General features: G+C 42.8%; 1 protein-coding gene across 1 annotated transcript in view; it reads left to right on the forward strand.

Moving 5' to 3' along the window:
• Nucleotides 1–3,044: 3,044 nt before the first annotated feature.
• Nucleotides 3,045–21,258, forward strand: part of Pik3ca (phosphatidylinositol-4,5-bisphosphate 3-kinase catalytic subunit alpha) — a 71,131-nt gene continuing 52,917 nt past the window's right edge. The window contains exon 1 of the mRNA XM_059265328.1: nucleotides 3,045–3,147. The gene's annotated coding sequence lies outside the window, so the exon portion shown is untranslated. The remainder of the gene's footprint in view (nucleotides 3,148–21,258) is intronic.

Below are 21,258 nucleotides of genomic sequence, written 5' to 3' on the forward strand. Positions count from 1 at the left end.
ACATGGCCTGTTACCTCATCTCTGTACTGCATGCCCTGCTTTCCCTGCATCTCGCTAGTGAATCTGCCTTTCTTCTTCCCAGAGTTCTCTCTCTGCCTGGAAGTCCTGCCTACCTACTGGCCATTCAACTCTTTATTACACCAATCATAGTAACACATCTTCGCACAGTGTGCAAATATCCTGCAACACTGGTGTGTCTCCATCCAAGCACATACACAATGATCCCAGATTTATGTTATTCATATCTGTCTTTCTCAATCTCCTGTTGCTCCCAGTCAGGTTTCTAGGATCCAGCTTTGAGGGCCATGGCACAGTATCACCTTCAAGAACATTCCCTCAGTGACTTAACTTCCTCTTACTAGGCTTCGCCTCCTAAAAGGTCCACCAAGTCCCCATGGCACCAAATTTTAACTATGGTTTCAAATGAATTAGCCCATTGTAGCTTTCTCCTGGGCCTGGGTAGAACATCATGGAAGCAGGAGAGTAGCAGAGACTGTTGTTCATGTCTTGGGAGCACAAAGCAGAGAGATGGAGAGAGGAAGAGACCTAGACAGGATAGCTCCTTCCTCTAAGCCCATGAACGACTTTCTCCCACTGAACCACTGCCTCCCTTTCACTTCTGCCCACCACTGCCACCAGACTATGAATCTATCCAAGGATTAATCCATTGGTTTGTTCAGAGCCTTCCCGACCCACTTGTCTCAGGAAATGCCACCAGACACACCCGGAGGTGAGTCTCAACAGTTCCATAGGAGTTTCTTAATCCCAAGAAGTTCATAATCAATGGGAATCATCATGTTGTCAATGGTAATCAGTCCAAAGGCAGCAAAGTATGATCGTACATGCTTGTAACCCTGCACTTGGAAGGTGGAAGCAAGTCATCCACAGAAATACAGGGTATTCAAGGCCAGCCAGAGCTACTAATACATCACCTCAAATCCAAAAAGCAAATAACTATGATAATAATTTCAGAGTTTTGGAATGGAACAATAGCTTCATTTTGGACATTTTAACCTCAGAATGCTTTGCTATTAACCAGGTATGGTGTTTTATGCCTGTAATCTCATACTCAGAATGATAAAGCAGGAGGATTGTGGTGAGACCAAGGCCAGGTGCCCAGGAGCTCATAGTGAGACCCTGTCTTGATACAAAAATAAACAAATTAATTAACCTAAATAAATTAATAAAGAAATGCTTATGGTGAAATCATTTAATTCTGAAGAATTTCATTTTTGTTTGCTTTACAGTCAAATTTCTAATTTTTCTTTTCCTTTAAAGCATTCTTCTTTCAGTGTTTGATGACTTTATGACACAGCTGTCTAACATACTTTAAACATTTAATAATACTGCAGACAGGATCTGAGGCTGCAACTCTGTGGTATAGGACTTGCCTAGCAAATACAAAGGCCCTAGTTTGCCCGCCCCCTTCACAAAAAAAACAGAACAAAACAAAACTCACAAACATCTTTGAAGATAAACATTGTAACATCAGTGGTAGCCAGATAAGTCAAAAGTACGAACTATGAATTAAACGACAAATAGTACTTACTTCAAGGTAAATTGTCACGCACTTAAGTACCCCATAGGGTATTTTCTATGACATACGATATCATATAATGTAATTAGCATTTTCTTTTTAAAATGAATTTTCGAAGGCAAACTATTAGCCACATAAAATTTCCCTACCAAGTACTATCTATTATCGCACAGAAAGCAGTTTGGGTAATGCTGCTTTAAGGTCCCAGGATTGACTACGCAACTCAAAAGTTATATTTAACTCCTTGCTTAAGGTTGAGGGTGTTCTGAAACTGCTGGAAACGACTGGTTAAATATTTAGAAACACGGATTCTCTGGAATGCGGGATGAAAACGAGCACTTAAGGGTGGAACAGAAAGAAAACAGGAAATACAGAAACCCAGTGCAGTGAAACTATGTGTGACTACCCTGAGGAATGAATCACTAAGACTGGGTTGGGGATGTGCGGCGGTTTTGCTTGGATGTTAAGTTGGACTGTTAACACCTCTGGAGTGTTATTTCCAGGCAGGACTTGCCTCTGACTTCAGATCCTGGACCTGAGGCTTTTCAATATGATAAAAGACCAGTAGAGGGAGAGAAACGCTGAATACAGTGTAGCAGGAGTAATCCAAAAGCCAACAGATCTCTCATTCTTCCCAAGCAGAAGAGATTGATCCGTTACGCAGTACCAAATCACCACCTAACTTGAAGCCAGCATAACTTTTTTGAAGCCTCAAAAATGAAAAATAGCACAACTTCTATAGCTAGAATACAAGGAAAAAGCATGGGACACAGCCCAAGGTCTCTGGGAGCTGAGTCAAAGGACTGCAGAGGGCTCCTCGGACGGGTTGCAATTTAAACCAGTGTTTGCCAAGGACTTCTTTCTAAAATCGGCGTCCAATTTGGCATCGTTCATCTTGCCCTCATTTCGTTTTCTCTTCGGGCGTCCCTCGCTCCCAACTTCTCTGTCAGCTTCTCCCAAGACAGAGTGTCGCTGGAAGAAACTAACAGGCGTGACACGTCCGCCGTCCCAGGATGACACCACAGCCTAGCTAACGCGGCGCTGAGTGGCACTGCCACTCGGGGCGGAAGAACAGGGCGCAGGCGCAGTGAGTCACTGTTACCAAATTTGCCCATTGCCCGGCCTCTTCTCCTCACTTCCGGTCCCTTCGCAGATCTGTTTCCGGGGCGTTGCAAGTTCGGCCCCTCCTCGCTCTCACCCTCCTCTGCCCCAGGAGGGGGGAGCCGAGGGGGTGGGGAAGAGTTCGTTGTTTGTTTACACGATGTGAGCGGAAAGAGAGACCAATAAAGTTTATTCTGGAAACAAAAGGAAAAAGAGCCCGGGCGCCGGCGAGCGGAGCCGGGGGTGGGGGCGTGCGGCGGGGCCGGCGCCGAGCGGAGCGAGCAGCCAGCGAGCGGCAGTTCCGGTGCCGCGGCGGCCGAGGCTGGGGCTGGGGCGGCCGGCGAGGCAGCGCTCGGGCCCGGCCGGGCCGCTCCGCAGCGGCGGGGGAGAGGGCCCGGGAGGCGGGCGCCGCGCCGCCCGCTGTCCTCTCCCTCGGCGCCGCCGCCGCCGCCGCCCGCGGGGCCGGGACCCGATGCGGCGGGAGCCGCGCAGCCTGGAGGAGCCGGAGCGTGAGTAGACGGCGGGGAGGGCGGGCTCCGGGCGGGCGGGCTCCCGGCCCCTCTCGTCCTACCCGGCCGCCGCCCGGTCCTCCTCCTTCGCGCGGTCGCGGGGCGGCCGGGAAGGGCACGCAAGGGCCGCACGCCCCGGGCTCGGGTGTCGGCTGGCCCCGCCGCCCGCATTCTTGCCGGGCCTTGCCTCCCGGATCCGGGTGTCGGCTCGCGGGCGCGCGTCTTGTCTGTGCCTCCCCTGCGCTCCGGGGACCGGCGGCGGACGGTGTCAGTCCCCGCTGTACGTGGGTAGGTGGAGGACGAGCGGAGGGCTTGTGCAGTCTGCGTCTGTGGGGAGCCGAGTTGACTGCAGCCCGAGGCTCGTGCCTCCACTGCGCCTTTGTGCACACGCGGGGCGTGGGCTCCCAGGACCCTGGGGAAACCGGCTTGGGAGGAGCCCAGGTAGCTCAGGTCTGCTCGTTGCCGCTGCGACTTTTGAGCCACTTTGGACCATATCAGAGGCTAGCCTCTCTTGGTATTTGTTGACATCGTGTGCTGTTGAATCTGTACGTTTGATGGTGCATTGTAAGAAAAGTCCTGGGCCAAAAATAAAAATAAAAGATACTGTGTTGCTGAATTAATTTGGACAAATCAAACACGGTGTTTTGACGAGGGAGCTCCCACTGCAACGGCAGTTCAAGAATTTAACATGTCTGTATTCAAGTTGTAAGGGATTTTTGTTTTAAACTAAAGCGTTGCGTTCTGGTTGACAGCGTAGATCACGGTCTAAACATCACGTGTTCTGGAAATTTTTAATTATCAGATTAAGTGTTCTGCAGTGTCATCAGTCAAAATTATCTGAAGGGTACGGTTGATGTTGATGTGTGGTTTTGTTTTTTGAGTTTGGGTTTTGTTGTTGATTTTAGTTTTTCACGTCGTGTTTTGGGACTTTTTAAGGGAGACAATAGCAAATATGTAAACATCCATACGTTTTTTTTAAATTGTGCGTTTTTCAAAATAACGCTTTCCCATTTTTAAAAAAAAAATCACAGAACGAGTGATTGAAACAAATGGTACACACTTCAGAATAGTAATATCAGCAGGGAAATAAAGTAACAAATGTTGCCGTTTTATTGGTGACAGCGTAGAGCTTGAAAGCATGCCTGTCCAAGCGGAAGGAATTAAAAATGAACACACAGATAGAAAACACTGACTTTATCTAAGGTTTTTAAAATTTCAGGCAAGTTAGATGTCGTATTAAAGAAGTGTCTTTAAGTGCAGATCGCTAAGTGAAGCAGTGAATTTGTGAGTGTATTCTCAGGAGGGCACTTTCTGTGGAGGACTGGGAACAGCACCTGCGGGTCCTAGAGGCCTAGCTTCCTTCCTGCTATAGGTCCTTTATCCCCAGTCAGTACTCCCTTCAAAACCCATCTAAAGTTAGAAAGAGAGTACTCATATAAAGTAGGCGATGGTAACTTTTTAAAGGCAGCTTATTGCCTTTTCCTTTACCGAATGGAGATTTTTAAACAGTTGCAGTCATGTACAGAGCATTTGCTCTGTTGGTCTGTTTATTTGAAGAGCGCAAACTTAATCCTATTTGATCTCTTTAGCAGCTCGAGTGGCATTAAAAGGATCAGTTCTCTCTATTTTACTGTTCTGTATCTCGAATTCCAAAGTGGGGGAATCTTTAAATGAAGTGTTTATGAAGCATCATCAAACCTCCACAAAAATACTTATGATCTTTAAAATTATCCAACTTCAGAAATATCAGCATATCATTCATAGCTCATATTGGAAGGTATAGTCAAGTAGGGTTTTTAGAAGGTCTGGTATCTCTTAAGTTATTTTACCTGTCATGTTTAGGCAGAGCAACATCAGTCTCCCTAGGAAATGATACTCTAATCTGAGGCCAGACAGATGGCAAGAGACACAGTCATTGACAAACAAGCCTTTTCTGACTTCTTTCACGTCTAGACTCTAATCTTCTCCAGGTCATTGCTCATGTAATAGAGCTGGGAAACAGGGCGCAAAGAGGTTTAGTTAAGATCATCTTTTATTTTTTAAATTCTCGGTAGTAAATGTGTAAATATGTATACTTCCAGGATTTTGTTTGCTCGGTTTGGGTTTGTTTAGGGGAAGGCTTGTTACTGCTGCTGTTACCGAGCTGAGGTCTTGCTCTGCAGTTTACGGCTGGAACTGAGGACTCTTGTCTTCACTTGTGCTAGGATCACTGGCTCCCCAACCTCGCCTGGTCCTTTAAAGCCTTCAGCAGCGTTTTCATTCCTAGCTACACAGTCACCTAGGAAGCATTTTAAAATCATGATAGATTCTGATGTGCTTTGTCTGACATGGAGCCAGACCTGTTTCGTTTATTTTGTTTTAAAGTTCATGAAATTCTAATGAGCAGGATTGTGAAGGCCTGTCTGTCAAGGGCTTGTCGGAGTTGGTCCTTGTTTCTCCCTTTCTCTCACACTGCAAGCTCCCTGATCTTTCCTTGCTCTCCTCTGCCAGTGCTGCTCGCACTTAGGTGACACTGGAACTCTCAGTTTGCTTCCCTGACTCGCTGATTCTCTCATCCTTCACATTGCCTCCTTTGAAAAGTGCAGTCTGGGTTAGGTGTCCCTGCTTCCTGTTCCCATGGCATCTTGTCCCCCACTGTAACCAAATTTCCTCACTGCATTGTCATCTGTTTGTCTGTGTCCTCCACCAGGATGTGAATTCCAGGAGGACGGGGACTTGGTTGATCACATGTACAGTTGTGCCTTTTAGCCAGTTATAGTCATATATTAAAGGCAATTGACTAAACAGGCATTTGCTGATGCTTCTTTACAATGTGTGATAATTCGTAAGTACCAATTAAGTTTTTATTCCCGCCATACACATTTAACTTTTTTTCCCACTGAAAGTATGCATCCTTAAACTACTGCTCAAATGGATTTCATTTGGAAACATTTGAGATGTTACAAATTACATCAAGTGGTACTCCATTCCAAACACACACATGCACACCAGCAGCGTTCAGACCATTACTAGATCCACTGGACCGGAAACCAGGAGAGTCAAATGCATTCAGATATTTCTTTCCCCCTAAATGTTGTGTTTCTGGGGAAGTCTTGAACTCTTCAGCCTTGGTCACCCTCTATCTCAGAAAGCCTCTGCTGGATGTTCTGTGTGGTACTCAGTGATTTGGCCTTAACATACAGAGCAGCAAAGGTAGCATTGAAATCTGATGTGTTCAGAACCATGCTGTAGTCGGTGCTTGCTACTTTGGACAGATGTCCTCATCTGTGTAGTGGGGGTGCGACTACTCAGTAGAGAGGGTTGAACTCAGTTCAGATCCAGGAGAGCTCTTGACTGATCTAGTCCAAAGTGTTCATTTCCACTAGAGAAGAAGGGTCTCCTCAGTCAGATGAAGCCGTCTGTATCGGAAGTTTCACTTTCCACTTTTCAACTGCTGGTACCACAGGTATAACTAGGGTCCCAAACCATTGTGGCTTTTGGTTTCGTTTTCTTAGAACCCTATCCAGTTTCCAGACACCCAGGTTTTGGTCAACTTGAATGGAAAACCACTATGTCTGGATAACAAGTGAACAGGCTATACTACTGTGTGTGTGAAGTGATGAGCTTACAGGGCTCGGGCTCCCCAGTTAGGCAAAATCAGATTTGATATTCACAGAAAGGGAGCAAGTTAAAATTAACAGTGACTTTGAAAAGAAGTCTCAATGACTTTGGTAAAATCTCTTTACAAATCCTTAAAGTTCAGGAGGCTCTTATTGAGTAATTTCTAAATTATAAAGGAAATACAGGAAAATGATCTCAGGGCTAATTCTAGAAGCAAGGCACTAAGCATGTTCCCACTGTGCAGACAGGAAGTAGTGGGGAGAGCGTGCTGAAATTAAAAAATAAGAGTGATGGTTAGGAGAAACTCAAGTGTTTGGATGTAACAGATCAATACAAGACGACATGACAGTGAAGTCTGAGGCTCCTGCGGGACGCCTAGGGTTCCTGTCAGTCATGAGGCTCCATGTTAGGTAGACTAATGTTACTCAGGGTTAAGGACCTTGGGGTGTCCGTTCCTCCTCTGCACCTGTTCATTTAGGAGTTGGACTTAGAATGCTGCAGTGCCAAGTTTTTAAGTTAGTGATGAAAGAGATGGCATGCAGCAAAGCTGTCTATCCCTCAGAGTCAGTGTGTCCAGATGAAGCAGTTTTTGTTGGTATTGAGAGCTCTGGTCTTGGGCTGGAGAGATGTCTCAGCAGTTGAGACTCTACTGCTCCTCCAGAGGAGTTCAATTCCCAGCAACCCCCTGTAACTCTAGTTCAGGCCAGATCCTCTGTGGGCACCAGGCCTTGTGTGCGCATACTCACATGTAATTTAAAAAAAGTGTTTTTAAGAGCTCTGCTCTCAATGCCTGATACACCCTCACTGCTACTCTGCTTTGGGGACAGACAGCAGCACCTTTGGACTCTTTCTGCTTCAGTACAGTAGGAGCTGCAGTGTGTTGCTTGCTGAATAATTAATGTATTAAGGAGAAAATGTAAGTGATTCCCCAAGCTCTGGCATAAAACCATTTAGGAAGTAATGTACACATAATAATTCTTTTAAATTTATATCTAATACAAGAATAATGTGTTTTCTATTTGGCCTGGAAATTAAGTACTTGGTTTTGGTAGTTAGCATAACAATTTGTCTAAATTATACTCAATTATAAGCAGTTAACTTTCAGTAACTTTTAGCATATAATTGGATTTATAACAGAAAAGTCTTTTTATCAAGGTCCACATTGCCATCTAAAATAAAGTTCTTGTCTTATGTATACCTGTTTATTTCACTGATTGTTTGAAGGTTGCTATGTAGCTCACAGTAGCCTGGTACTCAATATGTAGACCAGGATATCCTTCAGCGTGTTCTGATCCTCTTGTCTCAGCTTCCATAGGGCTGGGATTATAGGCATAAGCTACCACACTAGTCTTAAATATGTCATTTTTAAAAACTCGTAAGAACTCCTAAGGGACTGCACATAGGTTCTTCCTGTTTGTTTAGTAGAAGTTAGGGAAGTCAGTGTGTTCTGTGGTCTGTACCATGGTAGGATCATCGTGTTGTGATGCCGACTCTGAGGGTATGAGGAAAACTGACAGACACTGTTTCTTCAAGGAGGTGATATCAGCATGATGGAGGAGGAGGAGAAGACAGTGTGTGCATTCATTCATTCTGGGGTCCTGACCCAGAAGCAGGTGGGTCTCTGGAGTTCCAGGCCAGCCTGGTCTCTACATATAGTGAGTTCCAGGCCAGCCAAAGCTACATTGTAAGACTGTCGCAAAAAACAAACAAAAGCAATGATTTTTCAATTTGACTCACTTGGAAATCAAGATACTTTTCTTTATATTTCTATCAATTAGTAGCTATACACTTGGAAAAGTAATTGAAGAAGAAACTGTCAATCTTAGGTCATCTATATGTGATGTATATGAGAGACACTTTTGGGCTGGAGAGATGGCAGTGGTTAAGAGTGCTTACTGCTGCCTTCTGGAGGACCCTGCTTGTCCATGGCCCGAGGCTCACAATGCCTTTGACTACATTCTGGGAGATCCAGTGCCTCTGGCCTCTGTGGGCACTGTAGTCATGTGCACATACCCCCATGCAGACATGCACATACAATTTTAGAAAGAGAGGCACTTTTATAAGTTGTTGATGAATTGCATATTTCTATTCCTGTCTTGGGGAAATTTTTTTTTTTTTTTTTTTTTTTTTTTTTTTTTTTTTTTTTTTTTAAACAAAGGTTGATAGTTTAGGGAGGGCTTGAGGAAGAGAACATTGTGTCAGATTTCCAAGTGCTGGAGTTCTGCATTCAGCTTTGAACTTAGCCACACGGCCTTAGATCTTGGCCTTTCAGAGTACTTATTCTTTACCTGGAAAAGGTCTGAAGTTCTTTACAATTCACAAACTGTTTCTGATTTCAGGGTGAGTAAACCACCCCCTAGAGGGAGTATAGTCCTCAGTTCCTCTATTTTCAGAAACTAAAAAAAAAAAAAAAGTTTGTTTTAGGTTTACGCATATTTGAAAGCTTTTGTATGAAATTCTGTGGCTTCCTGGGGATGGGGGTGAGGGAACCTCCCTCCTCCATCAGTGACTTTGAAATCAAGCTTATGGGAGGTGCGGTCATCTCACTCACTGGCACAGGGAGCAGTCAGCGGGTGACAGGCATGGAGAGTAGGTCACCAGTGGATGCCAGCGGCCAACACGGGAGGCCAGCACACTAGTCACAGCACTCTTAATAACCACCGAGCATCATCTCACTGTTAAAGACTTCTAGGAAAATATGTTCCCTAGCTTCTCTTGGTAACCCAGTTGCACCAGGCAGTTTGAATTTTGGAAACAAATCCAGAGGCACAGAAAGCTTTCCTAGGTCTGTCCTCAGCTGTGCTGACAACTTCATGGAAAGACGGCAAGAGCCACTGCCCTCCATCAGGCTTGTTGATTCTGCTGGTGACCTGTGTCTGGAAAGACCAAGGGCACTTTCTACTTGGTGGTACTGTTAGTTAGTGAACCTCTGAGGCAGCGTCTTAAAGCATTTGTGACAGGAGCATTTTGTATTGATTTTTCTAACTATATGTAACTGTACAAGTTGAACATGACTTTTTCAAAGCAGTTTCTGGCTTGCCCTGATAGTGGGAATGGTAGGAAGAAGCAAAGGAGCTGTTTTTTCCTGGAGTGACCAGCTTTCAGTTCCTTAGTAGTGTTGTGAGACTCCCAGGTCTGCCAAATTGTTTAATTAAATTTTTGAAAATTGGGCGGTGGTGGTGCACGCCTTTAATGCCAGCACTCGGGACGCAGAGCCAGATGGATCTCTGTGAGTTCGAGGCCAGCCTGGTCTACAGAGTGAGATCCAGGAAAGGCACCAAAACTACACAGAGAAAAACCCTGTCTCGAAAAACCAAACCAAACCAAATTTAAATTTATTACCATGTGTATGGTGTGGCTGTACATGCTAGGTTACACATGGGGCGGGGGGAGTGGTCAGAGGACAACTTGATGGAGTTGGTTCTCTCCCTCTCCCTTTCTGTGGGTCCCAGAGATTAAAATCAGGTTGCAGGTTTGCATGGCAGATGCCTTTGTTCAGTGAGCCATCTTACCACCTGTCCCGAGTCATTTTAAATAAAGCTCATATACTGTTTCTAAAGCACTATTAGATGTACTCTGTGGGCGTCTCCTGCAGATTAGTTTTCCCAGCAAAGATTTGGGTGAGAAATCTGGTAATATTGAGGAACACGGAAGTCAGGCGAGCCTTAGAAAGTGAGAGGGTAGCCAGTGTGCTGGGCTGCCTGGTTAAGAGCATGTACTCTAAACCCAGTGACACAGGGGAAATAATTTAGTCTGTCTCGGAGTGAATCTCTGAGTTATACATGCTTTCTCATTTGAAAAAGAAAGTGGTCATGACTGCCAGCATCATAATAAAGCAAGAAAGCATTTAGGAGTGCCTAGCACACACTGGGTGTTCAATAAAAGCTCCTCGGCACCTTGAGAGTAAGGACCACATTGTAGTCATTCATTTATTTTGGAGCTGTGACATGGTGCAGTGAATTGAATTCTATTCTGAGACTGTTGTGCTGGGTCCTGGCTCTGGGTAGCTAGTGAACACTGCTGTCTAACAAGCTTAGAGTATCTATCTGTCAGTTCTTTACTGCTTAATTTCTGTCCCATTAAAATTTTAACACTTGATAGGAGTAGAGAATGAGTGGACAGCAAATATTAAGGAAAACAGTTTAGAGTTCTCGCATCTTAGTCTCAGCTTCCTGAAGCCAGGACACTGTCTGCCCCTAGGCTCTCAGCAACCCCAGCTAACGCCTTAAGTAGCACTCTGGTAAACAGCACTTGTTTGGTGCATCTGGGTGTTCCTTTCCCATCTTCATGTACTAAAGGTCATGTCCTGTGGGCACTTGTGACATGGTCTGTATGCAGTTCTCACTGGATGAGAGTCTTTATTAAGTACTAGATCCTGCATATGTAAGGTTTCGTTCATTTACTTCACATCCTCGGACTAGACATCATGTAAACTTTATGACTCCATTATGTGAAAATAAGGAAGGCAGCCATGTGGTTTATATCCACATGTTTAATCTCTGTTTCCCTTTAATCTCTGAAACAGCTGTGGCACGGATTTCTGTCACGTCACCTCCCTGGGTTTAGTACTGTTGTGGGCACTCAGATTAAGGTTGTAGAAAACAGATGTTTCTCTTTTCTTACCTCATTTTGAGCAGTGTGGGCCATACTGCTCTTGATGAGATACACAACCAGTCACTTTTCAGGGTAATAATCTCAATGGTGGTGTATCTCTTAGAAACCAGGAAAATCTATGTGCTTTAGAACTGTTTATTACATACTTAGTTATTTTGGGGGATGGCTAGGGAGCTCATGCCATGTCATACAAATGGAGGTCAGAGGACAAGTTGCAGGAATCATTTCTCCTCTTCACCATGTGGGTCCCAGGGATCACACTCATGTTGTCTGGCTTGGTGGCAGTGCCCTTATGCACTGAACCATCTGCTAACCCAATTCTACATGCTTTTAAAAAATTAAATATGCTGTTACTATTTTACATCAGTAATTTGTCATAATTACTGAGTATTTTTCATTGTCACTTGATTAAAGGCTGATTTTATTGATACTTCCAGATATTTTTACTGTATTTAAAGCTGTAGAATTCTTGGGACTGCCCTAGTACTGGCTCCAAGCTTGCTTCCTTCTGTGGTATTGTGACTAATCTAGGAAGTGATGTTACTATCTTGGGCTGGTACAGTGATACACTTTTGTAGTTCCAGCATCTGGGAGTCTGAGGCAGGAAGATCAGGAGTTCAGGGTCATCCCTATATATATGTATACATAGTAAGACTGATTTCGTTATGTTCTTTAAATGGCATCATGAATTCTAGCGGAAATGCTGTAAGAGAAAATTAATTTTCTCATTTTTCTAGACATGTCCTAGAGAGAGCACAAGAGAGCATGATCTTGTGAGTGAGTGTTCATGTGTGGGTATGCATGTGTATGTATATGGAGGCCAGGGCTCAGTGTCACATGGTTTCCTCAGTCATTTTCTACCTCTTTTCTTTTGTGATAGTCTAACTATGTAGCCCTGGCTCGCTTGGAACTCTCAGAGACATGCCTGTGCCTCATGAGTTGGTATGATTATAGACACGAGCCAGCACATATGGCTCCACCTTATTTTTTGAGATAAACTCTCTCACTGAGCCTAGAGCTCACAGGCTTGGCTGGACTAACAGGGATCCTTCTCTCCATCTTCCTAATACTGGACGTGCTAGTGTGTGTCACCACTCTGATGGCCTTTTTAATGTGGATTTTAGGGATCAAACTCAGGTCCAAACACTTTACCTAATACATCTCCCCAACCCCCCCTGAGTAATTTTGAATTCCTTCAAATATAAACTTGAATGTTATGAATGTCAGGAATGAAAGTAGTATAGAGTCTCTAAGTTATTTCCCTTAATCTTCAGAGTAGCACTGCAAAACATGTGTGACAGTCTTTCCATTTTGGAAATGGGAAACTGGAATTCCACACTTAATCAGCACACTGGAATCTCATCACATTTAGTTTGCATGAAATTATCTCACTTAAATGTGAAATGATGATGAAATGGTAATTTAAATATTGGAGTCACATCCATTGGTGAGCTTTGCTTCAAAGTGGACGTAAGGTTTCAGTGTGAATTGGCTGCCCTTGTGGTTGGTGTCAGTGACCAAGTGTGAGAATCCCATGGTGTTGAGTGTGACTTTGTTACTCATGTAACTTGCTTCTAGTATTGTCTTGATTAATCATATGATCCTGGACTAGAAACTGCTGCTTAGGTTGGCTGAATAGTTTTGTTTGTCCCCAGGTAGCTTGCTGATATGGCTATAGCGATCTGTACATGTGTGTTTGTTGTGTACACACATGGTCACTCAAATACACAGGCACATCCTGTGTAAGTACAAAGCCTGGCTAAAGGTGGTAGACAAAGGCGTTAGCACTGCACTTTTTGTGGCTGATTCAAGAGATTGTTCAAGGGTAAAATACCCTGTTTTTGAATAAGCATTTATTTTGAGACAAATATGAGCGACTGTGTTTTGGGAACACAGATTTAGGTTGTCTAGAATGATGTATTCTGCCGTGGAGGTGGCAGTATGAACTTTTATAGTCACAGAACAAAAGACAGCCATAAATAAAAACATTTACCAAATACTGTTGTGGGGAGGGAAATGTTGAGTCCTTCCCACAGACTGCCCAAGCTGGCTCCTGGAAGTTAGCACCTCTGGAAATGCCTCTCTCAATCAGTAGCCATTTGTTGTGTGACAAAACTTTCTGGGGAACACAACACACATATCTACTTACTCAGATAAAGTTCCAATGACACACCAAAGTACGAATACCACCAAAGTCAAACTTAGTGAACCAGTGAGTGTTATTGGGGTTCCTTACAGGACTATGGGTGAGGAGGTACTTACAGGAGCAGAAATGACTCAAAGGCAGCTGCATCATCAAGGCTCACCAGCACAGGTGACAGCTCATAAAAGCTGGGAACCTGGGGCACAGTTCACAACCTGCAGGCAGCTCAATGGATTGGAGAGTGTCCTTTCCAAGTGACTTGGGTTTAAATCTCTTCCAGGCAGCTGGTCTGATCTCAGTCTTCAGCTTGTCTGAGAGGCTCAGCTTTTATGTTTTACTCTGGAAGGGAGGAGCCTGGTGAATCTGGTCAGTTTCAGGGACTTCCTGAAGCCTTTTTGAGTGATTTTCCTTTTTGTTTAAGGAGCTTCCCTGCAGGATGGAGGAAACGGTTAGACAACACCACACCACCCAGTAAGGTGTTCTTGGGTTTGTCTTTTGTCACAAAGCTGACAAGTAGCATAGTATTCTGGTTATGTTCTAGAAACGTAACATGTCTCATTTTACTGCATTAAAAACAAACATACCCCAGCCCCATTAAAAGTCTTCCTTGGCCAGGTAGCAGAGCCCTGGCCAGCTACAAAACTGGCCCATGGAGGCAAAGGTATGCTTCCTCTCCCAACTCTGATGGATGATAATTGGGTGCTTACATGAAGAGCATGAGTATCCCATGAGGAAGGGAGGATGAGGTATATAGACTTGTCAGATTGCTTACTTTGTCTTAGTCTTTCCAGTTCTCTAGATAGGGATTGGCAGATTCCCACTTGGTGTTTTATAAAATATGTTTTGCCTCATATGGTTAAGACCATTTCATGTAGCAAATCCACAGTCTTATAAAAGAATCGAGAGAGAAGGAGAGTGATAGTTAAGTGGTCATGAGATAAGATGTTGTAAGATAACTGTAATTCTTGAAATCAAGGAGTAAAGATTGTTCAAAAGTGCTTTCACAATTTAGCCTGAGAAAAGATCACTGTGTAAAGCCCACACTCGGGCGTGGTGTCCTTGGTGATCGCTGTTCTTGAAAAGCCTTATCACTCCTAAGGTATAGTGTGTATTCAGCAGTTTTCAATACATGGTAAATGATCACTACACATTCCATATAGATGTGTACAGTCACAGGGACAACTTAAAGGTGTATTAAAACAATAAAATTATGTGAGTAATACATGAAATACATGTAGCTTTTAGAGTGTGGGTTATGTATGATTGTGTTTACCTTCAGAATACACAAGCACAGACAATAGTTTGTTGTAGCCATTTAAGGCCATTTTTTACATTCTTAGGATAATTCTTGATAATCATAAAGTACGCTTACAATAGACTGTTGGATTGTCTTTGTTCGTACTTTATAGTTGTCATTTTCTTTGGCTTCTATGTAGACATTTGTTTGCCTTAGTACAGTAAGACATGACTTAGAAGAAGGATGAATACTGAGAAGGAAACTGGGAATTCCCAGTTTAGGTCTAGTAGGAACAGCAAGAGTCAACTGAGAAATTATTAGTCATAGAGTAACTGCATATAAAACCATTTAAAAATCGGTAATTCTCCTTATGATTATAATAATTGTTTGGAAAATATGATAAAAAAGAAATCATTTATAAAAATAAGAGAAAAGATTATTTTAATGACAAACATGTGAGCTGTGGTTAAGCAGTCACTGTATTCAGTTCTATGGTAGAGGGCACAGGATGTTCCTGGATGGGAAAGTCAGCTATTAAAAGAATCTGTTCTGCTATTGATTTATAAGTGTATCATAATTTTCATTTAAAAATGCATGTGAGAAAGTAGGATAGCTCTTAATTTTGTCTAAGAGACTATAAGCAGATAAAGGAAAGATGACTTTAAGTAAAAATTAAAATCAGCTAGTTTTCCAGCTCTCTGAGATACCAAAATGCACTATAGAATTGAAATGAAAGAGTTGGACATTGGCATGAGTGTGATTATCAAGTTGCTTAAAAGGAATAGAGAACCCAGAAGTGGTTATTCCATAAAGGACTCACCAGAGCTCTAGAGGAAAAGATGTATATTTTAGAGACTAGTATATATATATATAGGAGAACATACTAAGAATTGGAAGTGTTTAGCAAGTAGAAATTCATGTATTTGACTCTTACAACATTGACATTTTTTTCACTCCTTTCCCATCCAAATGAAAAAAATTAAAGCTATAACCAAGAACTCTGCAAAAATTAAAGAGACAAATGTTTTAAAATATTTTAAAATATAAATATTTTTAAAAGCACAAAGTTCCCTTCCTGGAGGTGGATAAACAACAGACCTAGAACATGAGCTCATTACTGAGGCATCACACACATACCGGAGACATGCTTAAACCCCAGAGATTAGTAATGGGTGAAGCGGGCTTAAGGTGCAGTGGTCCACTGTTCGTACTTGAATCAGCAGTGTGTTTTCTAACATCGCTTTTGCTAGTGTGGGCTTTCATCTCTACTTCTACTGGCTGCTGTTGGAAAATGGGGTGATTTTTAGGCTTTTAAAATCAACAGTTTTTTTTAATTAGCATAGTTTTGACCCAGTAATTCTGTTTGCAGCATTTATATGTTGTCATTTGTAAGCTTAAGTATTTAACAAGTAAATGATATTCCATATTCTATAGGAGGTAGTCATATAAACTGTTTCATCTAGTAGGCTGTGCAAAGTCTGGGTTTGAGTCCTAGTACTGCACATACACATTAAAAAAATACATTTATTAAGAATTTCCAGTAATTTAAGGAAATGTTTTTTAAGTGAATAAAGCAAAATACAAAGTTGTATGTGCTATGTGAGTACAACTGTAGTTAATGGTGTCTTAAGCAGTTTGTATATTTTCCCTCCTTTGTGCTGTGTTTCTGTTGCACACAGGACTTGACGCCCGTGCATTCATTCAGCACTTGAAGTGAATGAATTTCTGTAATGTGCATGGATGGGTTCTACACTGAAAGAAATACAGGTCATTTCCATGTGCACACTAGGACATGGGGGGAGTTCTCCAAAAAGAGGCTGGTTAACACTAACACTTGTTCACGTAGTGTCTGCACAGTTCTTATATGTGATCTTTTTCTGTTCAATGTGGTAATGTAGTAATGTTCTGAATCACTCTGATCTTCGTCTATCTCGTCTCTTCTCAGTGTCTCCTTTAGCCCTGTGCTGTGTCGCTGGATTACCTCCCCAATATCTGCTTCCTGTCCTGTTTACATTTCCACACTGCTGCCAGAGTTGTTGGCGTGGTAACTGGCAGAATTGCACGAACAGGCTGACAGAAATAGGTTTTATGGAAGGAAGCCAGGGAAAGAGACACTCCTTCCACAGTTGCAGTGAGCACCCTCAACTATCAGATGCGTCTGCCTAAAGTTCAGTGACGCAGGGGACTTGCATTGCTCCTCCTTAGACAGACTTCATGATAATAACCACAGGAACTTTGCATTTCATTTACTTGGAAGTTTTTACTTTTGTCCATTAAAGTCTTGTTACTTGCTTTAGTAAATCCTTACACATGCAGGGAATTTTGTTAAAATGTAAATTTCCCAGATCCTCGAAATTCTGATCCAACAGATCTGTAGTGGTGGGAACATGTGTTTAGTGAGTGCCCTTTGCACAGGACTCCAGGCCAGGATGGGGAGGAAGCCAGCCTTGGGATAAGGTACAGTGTCTCTTACTGCCATTTTTTCCCTCACAGACTGGACTCCACCCACTTCTGTGCTCATTTTCTGCCTTGGTCTCACAGAACAACTTTCTGTCTAGCCACTCTGAACTGTTGCTGACACACTCAGGCCTTTCTGGACTTGAGTTCCTGAGGCGTTGATTCCCTTCGGTCTTAACTGTGCCTTCCTAATAGCTTGTTGAGCTGGCACTCTGGATCTTATTTATGTGTAATCTGTGTAAGATATTCCTGGATGCACTCACAGGCAGGCAAGCTCTCACTCAGTGTTTCTGTGGGCTCTACATTTGGAGCCACACATGTTCAGTTACACTTGTTTATTTACATAGCTTCGCTGACTGAGAGCCTCTGGAGGTTCACATTGCATTTCATTTTAAATCTTGGCTGTTTGGCATAAGACCGCTGCAAAGTCCTTGCACAGCATATGTGTTTTCAGATGATGAACTGTTTGGTAAGCAAGTGAGGGAAAGAGTCGTAGTCCTGTTTTTAGGGAGGAAAATGAAGTCTGGAGAAATTACCTGCTTCGTATTCCCCAGATTTATAAGAACAGGGACTTGAACACAAGATGTATGACTTTTCTGACTTCCGTCTTTACGGGAAACACTATTAGAGTGATAATTTTCTTTCTTTTTAGGCATTTTTCTTGTGGCTGACAGTGTAGCTTGTATTTTGTTTGAATGGGAGATATTTTAGTAAAAATGTTTTCATCATCATCACGCTTTATAAAACAGTGCTTATTGCTCTGGGTAGACACTGATTGTTGAATGGATACGAAACTGTTCATCTGCTACTTTCGCTCTTGGCCTTCCGTCGTCCTCTGCCTGGAATGTGTGTTTGTTTCTTTGAAAGAGCAGGCTGTGTGTTCACTAGTGGGATGTTCAAAAATACTTGATTAATCTGAGCTAAAATACTCACGTAGGAAACCTCTTATTCTATAACACTTACGGCAGAAGCCGTTATATGTGTAAGTTTTCAAGTGGACATCCAAAGCCTAGTTTCTGAAGCTTAGATGTGTAGCCTGGCTGAAGACTTAGCTCCTAAGGTGTTGATGGAAATCAGAGGCCAGCTGCAGAGTGAGATCCTAGGAGCCGTGGAGGACATGTAGCTATGCTTTAAACCAAATGCTAGCAATGCAACATTTAGTAGCATCTGTTCTTTTAAAAGAAACAGTTTGGATAATTGGAATCATCTTATAATTCCAATTATCCTTATATCCAGCTGTCAACTTTTTCTGCCAGTATTTCTTGAACCAAAACCAAGAAAATGGAAGTTAGGGTCCCCATATTTTGAAATAGGCCAAACACTGAAAAATTTGTTTTATCTTAAAAGATATCTGAAAGAGTTCCTCAGCACCTAGAAAGATTCATGAAAAGCGGGTATCTGTTAACCCTCTCCAATATTAAGCTGAAGTACGTACTTTAGAAAGTCATGGGAGTGGCCTGGGGAGCCGATCCAGTCCATAAAGCACTTGGAGTGCTAGCATGACGACATAATTGAGCCCCAGATCCCATGTGAAAAGCCATACAGGTGTAAAGCAGTAATCCTGGAGCTGGGAGGGTAGAGACTGGAGGACCCTTGAGACTCACCTGATCTGACGGAGTAGCCACATGGTGAACTCCAGATTAAGTCAGAGACCTGTCTCAAAAAATAAGGTGAAGAGAGATTGAGAAAGCCACACAACATTAACCTCAGGCCTCCACATTACAGGCTTACACATACCTGCAAGTGTGCATACACTCACATGAACACACATACATCAATCACATCGACATGCACACAAAAATAATAAAAGCATTGGAGAAACAGAAATGCTACTGTTAGTAGCCATTTGAAGGCTATTAAAAAGTCAATGTGAGCATTCTAATCCCAGTTTTGAAACTTTATACTGTTTCTTTTTCAGTTTTTGTTTGTTTGCTTACTTTCGTTTTTATTTTTCGAGACAGGGTCTTACTGTGTAGTCTTGGCTGGCCTAGAACTTGCTACGTAGACCAGGCTAGCCTTGAGCTCATAGAGTTCATAGATGTGCCTCTGCCTCCTGAGTGCTGAGATTAAGGTGTGTGCCACAACACCCAACCCCTCCAGTTTCTAAATCTTCGAAATTTTATTGCTATGTGTATGGTGTGTGCGTGTACCATGTGTGGAGTGGTAAGAGGACAACTTTGTAGAGTCACTCCTTTCACCCTTAGCTGGAATCCTGGATTGAATTCGGGTCATCAATTCGTGTTGACAGGTGTTTTACCTGCTGAGTCATCTTGACAGCCCTGTTTCTTAATTTTGTTAACCTGCTTAATCAACATGTCAGTACTTTCCATTCTCCCCCCCTCCCCACCCCCGTGTGTGTGTACACGTGTGGCTGATGTGAGGAGCCATCCCCAATCTGCTGCTGTCTTATTCATTGAGGTGAGGTCTCAATCAAACACAGACCTTGACACTATGGCCAGCCAGCTTCTTCTGGACAGTCCATCTCTGCTTTCCCAGGCCACTACACCCACCTGGCATTTATATGGGTTCTGGGAATCCAAAATCTGGTCTTCGTTCATGGTTACAGGCCAAGCACTTTAACATAGCCATTTCCCCAGCCTCGATTTCTGTGTTTAAGATGCTGAAATCGCCATTTTCCAGAATACCAACTCAGTAGTGCTCCTAATGGCTTCTTGTGTTAGATTATATTAGTTATACCCAGTTTTACCTTCCCAGTCCTCTGACAGGTACTTTTTACACTGACAAGAGATGACGATATTTTGTTCTATGCCCATTCTGAACTCTTCGTTTTGATTTTAATCACTGAAACTAATAGTATTTATATCTGTGTGTGTAAAATGTTTCCATTTGCAACCAAGTGGAGTACTGTTGATAGATTTCTCCTCTGTACCACATTTAACATCACAGTAGTATTCTTCACAGTCAGGTCTCAGGGTTTATCTTTTCATACACACCACATAGAGCTCAACACTGCTGGGTTTTTTTGTTTGTTTGTTTGTTTGGTTGGTTGGTTGGTTGGTTGGTTTTTTTTCCCATTGGAAGCATGATTTTATATAATTTTGGGGCTCTTTCCTCCTAAAATTTCCACTTACTTGCCTTTTACCTATTATAAACATCACACACATTCTTCAATATGTCCTTAATGCTACCTGACTCTAATCAGAACTTCTGTTCTTCCTGAATGTTTTTCTCCTTCAGTCACACAGATTCCATCTTCTCTGTCTTCTAGCTTGGGCTTACTCCCTTTTATAATTCATGTGAAATGTAGCTACCTTTTCTCTATGGTTTACTTAAGTTGTTGACCACTGTGTTAGTTTCCACTAGTCCCAGTGTGTGGGATCTCTCTACCTCTTTACCTCCACCTTTGACTAACTGTAGTCATTTTCTGACTAAGCCTGGGGATTGGTTCAGGGGAAGTAAAGCTTTGAGAACCTGAGTGTCCAGAACACCCTATTTGTTTTTCCTTTCCCCATGATAGATTGCTAGGCATAAAATTCCTGGTCCAGCTATTTTTCAACAGGTTTTAATCACAACGGTCTTGTGCTTTGTTGCTGCCAGTCAGGCCTTTGCTTGTTCTGTCCCTCTGGACGCTGTGGCATTTGTGTCTAACTTCCTTTGGTTGCACAGTGCCTTGCTCCTGGATGCCTTGCACCAGTCTACCTTCCAGAGATCCGGGAAGAACAAGTGTTTGGCCAAGGCCCTTATTTGTTTCCTTGAGGCTGGGCTGTCCTCAAAGGCTCTTACATTTGGCAACTCTGACAGGTGAAGTGTGTCTTTAATTGGCGTTTGTAGATGAGTAAAGATGGACTTTTTGATCAGCCATTTGCTTCACTTGTATGAACGCCCAGCGCATGCTCTCGTGTCTCCTTATTCACACTCCTGCTTTTGTCAGTTGTGAGGGCTTTTACTTGTCTGCATTTTGCTTCCCTTCAGTCTGTCCTCATGTGCATTTGTCACTTATTTTAGTTTTATTTAGGGAGATCTTTTTCAAGCATATTTGAAAGCTTATCTCATGTCTTCTTGCAGTCTTTACATGGTTTTATTTTTGTGCAATTTATTT

This window comes from Peromyscus eremicus, chromosome 6, assembly GCF_949786415.1.
Source record: "Peromyscus eremicus chromosome 6, PerEre_H2_v1, whole genome shotgun sequence".
NCBI classification, from domain to species: Eukaryota; Metazoa; Chordata; class Mammalia; order Rodentia; family Cricetidae; genus Peromyscus; species Peromyscus eremicus.